The sequence below is a fragment of the Pristiophorus japonicus genome, chromosome 8, assembly GCF_044704955.1.
Source record: "Pristiophorus japonicus isolate sPriJap1 chromosome 8, sPriJap1.hap1, whole genome shotgun sequence".
NCBI lineage: Eukaryota > Metazoa > Chordata > Chondrichthyes > Pristiophoridae > Pristiophorus > Pristiophorus japonicus.
In genome coordinates this window covers 220714421-220721920 of record NC_091984.1, presented here as the reverse complement: position 1 = coordinate 220721920, position 7500 = coordinate 220714421, and the positions used below count along the sequence as shown (strand labels likewise).

The window sequence follows — 7500 nt, the reverse complement described above, 5'->3', positions numbered from 1 at the left end:
TGGTTCTCTTGCTGTTTGTCCCTCTCAGGTTTCTATGCACCTTGTCTCTCCTCTCTGTTGCTGCGTCCTGGTGTGCCTGCGCCAGCGTGTATTTTTTTGCCAACTTATTTTGTTGTTCTGCGTTCTTTCGTCCCTTGCGTCGACCCCCTTGCATTTGTGTAGCAGCAGGAGAATGTGCAGGAAAGAAATGGTGAAAGCAAAGTGAGAGAGAGAGCAGCAAAAAGGTTGTTGATGGATCAACGGCACTGTGTGTGCAGAAGCATGAGCAGCCTGTGGATGGCAGCAAAAGCCTACTGCACCTGGTATTCCCAGGCAGTCTCCCATCCAAGTACTAACCAGGCCTCAGTCTGCTTGGTTTCCGAGATCAGACGGGATCGGGCGTTTTCAGACTAGTGTGGCCGTAGGCATCGATGTCATGGCTTTCTCTTTACTTAAACGGACATAAGGCTGTTCTTCACTTCTTTTTCTCCTTCCATGCATTCATCCAAGGAATCAGCACTCAAGATTCATTTCAACATTTTCCTTCCGCCACACCCACCTCTTGCTGCTCTGACTCCCACACAAGCAAACGACAAGCCCTACCCTTCATTGCCTTGCCTCAAGCTTCAAAACTGCCTGACTTTCACCATTCCCTCACTCACCCACAAATCACTCACTCATTCACCCCCCAATCTCACGCTCGCCAACCTCGAAATCTCTCATCACCTCAAATCGCTCTCCCCCAAATCTCCCCATCCCCAAATCTCTCCTCCCCCAAAAAAGCTTCCACCGCCCCCAAAACACCAGGATTGTTTCATTTCCAATCCTACCAATTATTAAGCCAGATCGCTGTTGTAGCCACATTTCGGAACCCCATGTGGCAAGTGGCGCCTGCTACTCGGCATTCTGATTTGCAACACTCCTCACATCAACACACATGCATTCCAGCAGCATGCTAGTTGGCTTTACATTTTTCCTGCATTGAATTGCAGCTCTTCCTGCACGATTCTTGGTTCTCTTGCTGTTTGTCCCTCTCAGGTTTCTATGCACCTTGTCTCTCCTCTCTGTTGCTGCGTCCTGGTGTGCCTGCGCCAGCGTGTATTTTTTTGCCAACTTATTTTGTTGCTCTGCGTTCTTTCGTCCCTTGCGTCGACCCCCTTGCATTTGTGTAGCAGCAGGAAAATGTGCAGGAAAGAAATGGTGAAAGCAAAGTGAGAGAGAGAGCAGCAAAAAGGTTGTTGATGGATCAACGGCACTGTGTGTGCAGAAGCATGAGCAGCCTGTGGATGGCAGCAAAAGCCTACTGCACCTGGTATTCCCAGGCAGTCTCCCATCCAAGTACTAACCAGGCCAGACTCTGCTTAGCTTCCGAGATCAGACGAGATCGGGCATTTTCAGACTAGTGTGGCCATAGGCATCAATGTCATGGCTTTCTCTTTACTTAAACGGACATAAGGCTGTTCTTCACTCCTTTTTCTCCTTCCATGCATTCATCCAAGGAATCAGCACTCAAGATTCATTTCAACATTTTCCTTCCGCCACACCCACCTCTTGCTGCTCTGACTCCCACACAAGCAAACGACAAGGCCTACCCTTCATTGCCTTGCCTCAAGCTTCAAAACTGCCTGACTTTCACCATTCCCTCACTCACCCACAAATCACTCACTCATTCACCCCCCAATCTCACGCTCGCCAACCTCGAAATCTCTCATCCCCTCAAATCGCTCTCCCCCAAATCTCCCCATCCCCAAATCTCTCCTCCCCCAAAAAAGCTTCCACTGCCCCCAAAACACCAGGATTGTTTCATTTCCAATCCCACCAATTATTAAGCCAGATCGCTGTTGTAGCCACATTTCGGAACCCCATGTGGCAAGTGGCGCCTGCTACTCGGCATTCTGATTTGCAACACTCCTCACATGAACACACATGCATTCCAGCAGCATGCTAGCTGGCTTTACATTTTTCCTGCATTGAATTGCAGCTCTTCCTGCACGATTCTTTGTTCTCTTGCTGTTTGTCCCTCTCAGGTTTCTATGCACCTTGTCTCTCCTCTCTGTTGCTGTGTCCTGGTGTGCCTGCGCCAGCATGTTTTTTTTTGCCAACTTATTTTGTTGTTCTGCGTTCTTTCGTCCCTTGCGTCGACCCCCTTGCATTTGTGTAGCAGCAGGAGAATGTGCAGGAAAGAAATGGTGAAAGCAAAGTGAAAGAGAGAGCAGCAAAAAGGTTGTTGATGGATCAACGGCACTGTGTGTGCAGAAGCATGAGCAGCCTGTGGATGGCAGCAAAAGCCTACTGCACCTGGTATTCCCAGGCAGTCTCCCATCCAAGTACTAACCAGTCCTGACTCTGCTTAGCTTCCGAGATCAGACGAGATCGGGCGTTTTCAGACTAGTGTGGCCATAGGCATCGATGTCATGGCTTTCTCTTTACTTAAACGGACATAAGGCTGTTCATCACTCCTTTTTCTCCTTCCATGCATTCATCCAAGGAATCAGCACTCAAGATTCATTTCAACATTTTCCTTCCGCCACACCCACCTCTTGCTGCTCTGACTCCCACACAAGCAAACGACAAGCCCTACCCTTCATTGCCTTGCCTCAAGCTTCAAAACTGCCTGACTTTCACCATTCCCTCACTCACCCACAAATCACTCACTCATTCACCCCCCAATCTCACGCTCGCCAACCTCGAAATCTCTCATCCCCTCAAATCGCTCTCCCCCAAATCTCCCCATCCCCAAATCTCTCCTCCCCCAAAAAAGCTTCCACCGCCCCCAAAACACCAGGATTGTTTCATTTCCAATCCCACCAATTATTAAGCCAGATCGCTGTTGTAGCCACATTTCGGAACCCCATGTGGCAAGTGGCGCCTGCTACTCGGCATTCTGATTTGCAACACTCCTCACATGAACACACATGCATTCCAGCAGCATGCTAGTTGGCTTTACATTTTTCCTGCATTGAATTGCAGCTCTTCCTGCACGATTCTTGGTTCTCTTGCTGTTTGTCCCTCTCAGGTTTCTATGCACCTTGTCTCTCCTCTCTGTTGCTGCGTCCTGGTGTGCCTGCGCCAGCGTGTATTTTTTTGCCAACTTATTTTGTTGCTCTGCGTTCTTTCGTCCCTTGCGTCGACCCCCTTGCATTTGTGTAGCAGCAGGAAAATGTGCAGGAAAGAAATGGTGAAAGCAAAGTGAGAGAGAGAGCAGCAAAAAGGTTGTTGATGGATCAACGGCACTGTGTGTGCAGAAGCATGAGCAGCCTGTGGATGGCAGCAAAAGCCTACTGCACCTGGTATTCCCAGGCAGTCTCCCATCCAAGTACTAACCAGGCCTCAGTCTGCTTGGTTTCCGAGATCAGACGGGATCGGGCGTTTCCAGACTAGTGTGGCCGTAGGCATCGATGTCATGGCTTTCTCTTTACTTAAACGGACATAAGGCTGTTCTTCACTCCTTTTTCTCCTTCCATGCATTCATCCAAGGAATCAGCACTCAAGATTCATTTCAACATTTTCCTTCCGCCACACCCACCTCTTGCTGCTCTGACTCCCACACAAGCAAACGACAAGGCCTACCCTTCATTGCCTTGCCTCAAGCTTCAAAACTGCCTGACTTTCACCATTCCCTCACTCACCCACAAATCACTCACTCATTCACCCCCCAATCTCACGCTCGCCAACCTCGAAATCTCTCATCCCCTCAAATCGCTCTCCCCCAAATCTCCCCATCCCCAAATCTCTCCTCCCCCAAAAAAGCTTCCACCGCCCCCAAAACACCAGGATTGTTTCATTTCCAATCCCACCAATTATTAAGCCAGATCGCTGTTGTAGCCACATTTCGGAACCCCATGTGGCAAGTGGCGCCTGCTACTCGGCATTCTGATTTGCAACACTCCTCACATGAACACACATGCATTCCAGCAGCATGCTAGTTGGCTTTACATTTTTCCTGCATTGAATTTCAGCTCTTCCTGCACGATTCTTGGTTCTCTTGCTGTTTGTCCCTCTCAGGTTTCTATGCACCTTGTCTCTCCTCTCTGTTGCTGCGTCCTGGTGTGCCTGCGCCAGCGTGTATTTTTTTGCCAACTTATTTTGTTGTTCTGCGTTCTTTCGTCCCTTGCGTCGACCCCCTTGCATTTGTGTAGCAGCAGGAGAATGTGCAGGAAAGAAATGGTGAAAGCAAAGTGAGAGAGAGAGCAGCAAAAAGGTTGTTGATGGATCAACGGCACTGTGTGTGCAGAAGCATGAGCAGCCTGTGGATGGCAGCAAAAGCCTACTGCACCTGGTATTCCCAGGCAGTCTCCCATCCAAGTACTAACCAGGCCTCAGTCTGCTTGGTTTCCGAGATCAGACGGGATCGGGCGTTTTCAGACTAGTGTGGCCGTAGGCATCGATGTCATGGCTTTCTCTTTACTTAAACGGACATAAGGCTGTTCTTCACTTCTTTTTCTCCTTCCATGCATTCATCCAAGGAATCAGCACTCAAGATTCATTTCAACATTTTCCTTCCGCCACACCCACCTCTTGCTGCTCTGACTCCCACACAAGCAAACGACAAGCCCTACCCTTCATTGCCTTGCCTCAAGCTTCAAAACTGCCTGACTTTCACCATTCCCTCACTCACCCACAAATCACTCACTCATTCACCCCCCAATCTCACGCTCGCCAATCTCGAAATCTCTCATCACCTCAAATCGCTCTCCCCCAAATCTCCCCATCCCCAAATCTCTCCTCCCCCAAAAAAGCTTCCACCGCCCCCAAAACACCAGGATTGTTTCATTTCCAATCCTACCAATTATTAAGCCAGATCGCTGTTGTAGCCACATTTCGGAACCCCATGTGGCAAGTGGCGCCTGCTACTCGGCATTCTGATTTGCAACACTCCTCACATCAACACACATGCATTCCAGCAGCATGCTAGTTGGCTTTACATTTTTCCTGCATTGAATTGCAGCTCTTCCTGCACGATTCTTGGTTCTCTTGCTGTTTGTCCCTCTCAGGTTTCTATGCACCTTGTCTCTCCTCTCTGTTGCTGCGTCCTGGTGTGCCTGCGCCAGCGTGTATTTTTTTGCCAACTTATTTTGTTGCTCTGCGTTCTTTCGTCCCTTGCGTCGACCCCCTTGCATTTGTGTAGCAGCAGGAAAATGTGCAGGAAAGAAATGGTGAAAGCAAAGTGAGAGAGAGAGCAGCAAAAAGGTTGTTGATGGATCAACGGCACTGTGTGTGCAGAAGCATGAGCAGCCTGTGGATGGCAGCAAAAGCCTACTGCACCTGGTATTCCCAGGCAGTCTCCCATCCAAGTACTAACCAGGCCAGACTCTGCTTAGCTTCCGAGATCAGACGAGATCGGGCATTTTCAAACTAGTGTGGCCATAGGCATCAATGTCATGGCTTTCTCTTTACTTAAACGGACATAAGGCTGTTCTTCACTCCTTTTTCTCCTTCCATGCATTCATCCAAGGAATCAGCACTCAAGATTCATTTCAACATTTTCCTTCCGCCACACCCACCTCTTGCTGCTCTGACTCCCACACAAGCAAACGACAAGGCCTACCCTTCATTGCCTTGCCTCAAGCTTCAAAACTGCCTGACTTTCACCATTCCCTCACTCACCCACAAATCACTCACTCATTCACCCCCCAATCTCACGCTCGCCAACCTCGAAATCTCTCATCCCCTCAAATCGCTCTCCCCCAAATCTCCCCATCCCCAAATCTCTCCTCCCCCAAAAAAGCTTCCACTGCCCCCAAAACACCAGGATTGTTTCATTTCCAATCCGACCAATTATTAAGCCAGATCGCTGTTGTAGCCACATTTCGGAACCCCATGTGGCAAGTGGCGCCTGCTACTCGGCATTCTGATTTGCAACACTCCTCACATGAACACACATGCATTCCAGCAGCATGCTAGCTGGCTTTACATTTTTCCTGCATTGAATTGCAGCTCTTCCTGCACGATTCTTTGTTCTCTTGCTGTTTGTCCCTCTCAGGTTTCTATGCACCTTGTCTCTCCTCTCTGTTGCTGTGTCCTGGTGTGCCTGCGCCAGCATGTTTTTTTTTGCCAACTTATTTTGTTGTTCTGCGTTCTTTCGTCCCTTGCGTCGACCCCCTTGCATTTGTGTAGCAGCAGGAGAATGTGCAGGAAAGAAATGGTGAAAGCAAAGTGAAAGAGAGAGCAGCAAAAAGGTTGTTGATGGATCAACGGCACTGTGTGTGCAGAAGCATGAGCAGCCTGTGGATGGCAGCAAAAGCCTACTGCACCTGGTATTCCCAGGCAGTCTCCCATCCAAGTACTAACCAGTCCTGACTCTGCTTAGCTTCCGAGATCAGACGAGATCGGGCGTTTTCAGACTAGTGTGGCCATAGGCATCGATGTCATGGCTTTCTCTTTACTTAAACGGACATAAGGCTGTTCATCACTCCTTTTTCTCCTTCCATGCATTCATCCAAGGAATCAGCACTCAAGATTCATTTCAACATTTTCCTTCCGCCACACCCACCTCTTGCTGCTCTGACTCCCACACAAGCAAACGACAAGCCCTACCCTTCATTGCCTTGCCTCAAGCTTCAAAACTGCCTGACTTTCACCATTCCCTCACTCACCCACAAATCACTCACTCATTCACCCCCCAATCTCACGCTCGCCAACCTCGAAATCTCTCATCCCCTCAAATCGCTCTCCCCCAAATCTCCCCATCCCCAAATCTCTCCTCCCCCAAAAAAGCTTCCACCGCCCCCAAAACACCAGGATTGTTTCATTTCCAATCCCACCAATTATTAAGCCAGATCGCTGTTGTAGCCACATTTCGGAACCCCATGTGGCAAGTGGCGCCTGCTACTCGGCATTCTGATTTGCAACACTCCTCACATGAACACACATGCATTCCAGCAGCATGCTAGTTGGCTTTACATTTTTCCTGCATTGAATTGCAGCTCTTCCTGCACGATTCTTGGTTCTCTTGCTGTTTGTCCCTCTCAGGTTTCTATGCACCTTGTCTCTCCTCTCTGTTGCTGCGTCCTGGTGTGCCTGCGCCAGCGTGTATTTTTTTGCCAACTTATTTTGTTGCTCTGCGTTCTTTCGTCCCTTGCGTCGACCCCCTTGCATTTGTGTAGCAGCAGGAAAATGTGCAGGAAAGAAATGGTGAAAGCAAAGTGAGAGAGAGAGCAGCAAAAAGGTTGTTGATGGATCAACGGCACTGTGTGTGCAGAAGCATGAGCAGCCTGTGGATGGCAGCAAAAGCCTACTGCACCTGGTATTCCCAGGCAGTCTCCCATCCAAGTACTAACCAGGCCTCAGTCTGCTTGGTTTCCGAGATCAGACGGGATCGGGCGTTTCCAGACTAGTGTGGCCGTAGGCATCGATGTCATGGCTTTCTCTTTACTTAAACGGACATAAGGCTGTTCTTCACTCCTTTTTCTCCTTCCATGCATTCATCCAAGGAATCAGCACTCAAGATTCATTTCAACATTTTCCTTCCGCCACACCCACCTCTTGCTGCTCTGACTCCCACACAAGCAAACGACAAGG

The 7500-nt window shown here is 49.3% G+C and overlaps 4 non-coding genes and 4 pseudogenes across 4 annotated transcripts; all 8 read right to left on the bottom strand.

Annotated features, from left to right (window-relative positions):
- Positions 1 to 287: 287 nt before the first annotated feature.
- Positions 288 to 406, bottom strand: LOC139269642 (5S ribosomal RNA). Its single transcript, XR_011594322.1, has one exon. It is a non-coding gene; the product is annotated as a 5S ribosomal RNA (ribosomal RNA).
- Positions 407 to 1276: 870 nt separating this feature from the next.
- On the bottom strand, positions 1277 to 1395 carry LOC139269549 (5S ribosomal RNA; annotated as a pseudogene).
- Positions 1396 to 2265: 870 nt separating this feature from the next.
- Positions 2266 to 2384, bottom strand: LOC139269589 (5S ribosomal RNA; annotated as a pseudogene).
- An 870-nt stretch (positions 2385 to 3254) lies between these two features.
- Positions 3255 to 3373, bottom strand: LOC139270337 (5S ribosomal RNA). The gene has a single exon (XR_011594682.1). It is a non-coding gene; the product is annotated as a 5S ribosomal RNA (ribosomal RNA).
- Positions 3374 to 4243: 870 nt separating this feature from the next.
- On the bottom strand, positions 4244 to 4362 carry LOC139269630 (5S ribosomal RNA). The gene has a single exon (XR_011594321.1). It is a non-coding gene; the product is annotated as a 5S ribosomal RNA (ribosomal RNA).
- An 870-nt stretch (positions 4363 to 5232) lies between these two features.
- On the bottom strand, positions 5233 to 5351 carry LOC139269624 (5S ribosomal RNA; annotated as a pseudogene).
- Positions 5352 to 6221: 870 nt separating this feature from the next.
- Positions 6222 to 6340, bottom strand: LOC139269588 (5S ribosomal RNA; annotated as a pseudogene).
- Positions 6341 to 7210: 870 nt separating this feature from the next.
- LOC139270336 (5S ribosomal RNA) lies at positions 7211 to 7329 on the bottom strand. The gene has a single exon (XR_011594681.1). It is a non-coding gene; the product is annotated as a 5S ribosomal RNA (ribosomal RNA).
- Positions 7330 to 7500: the final 171 nt, after the last annotated feature.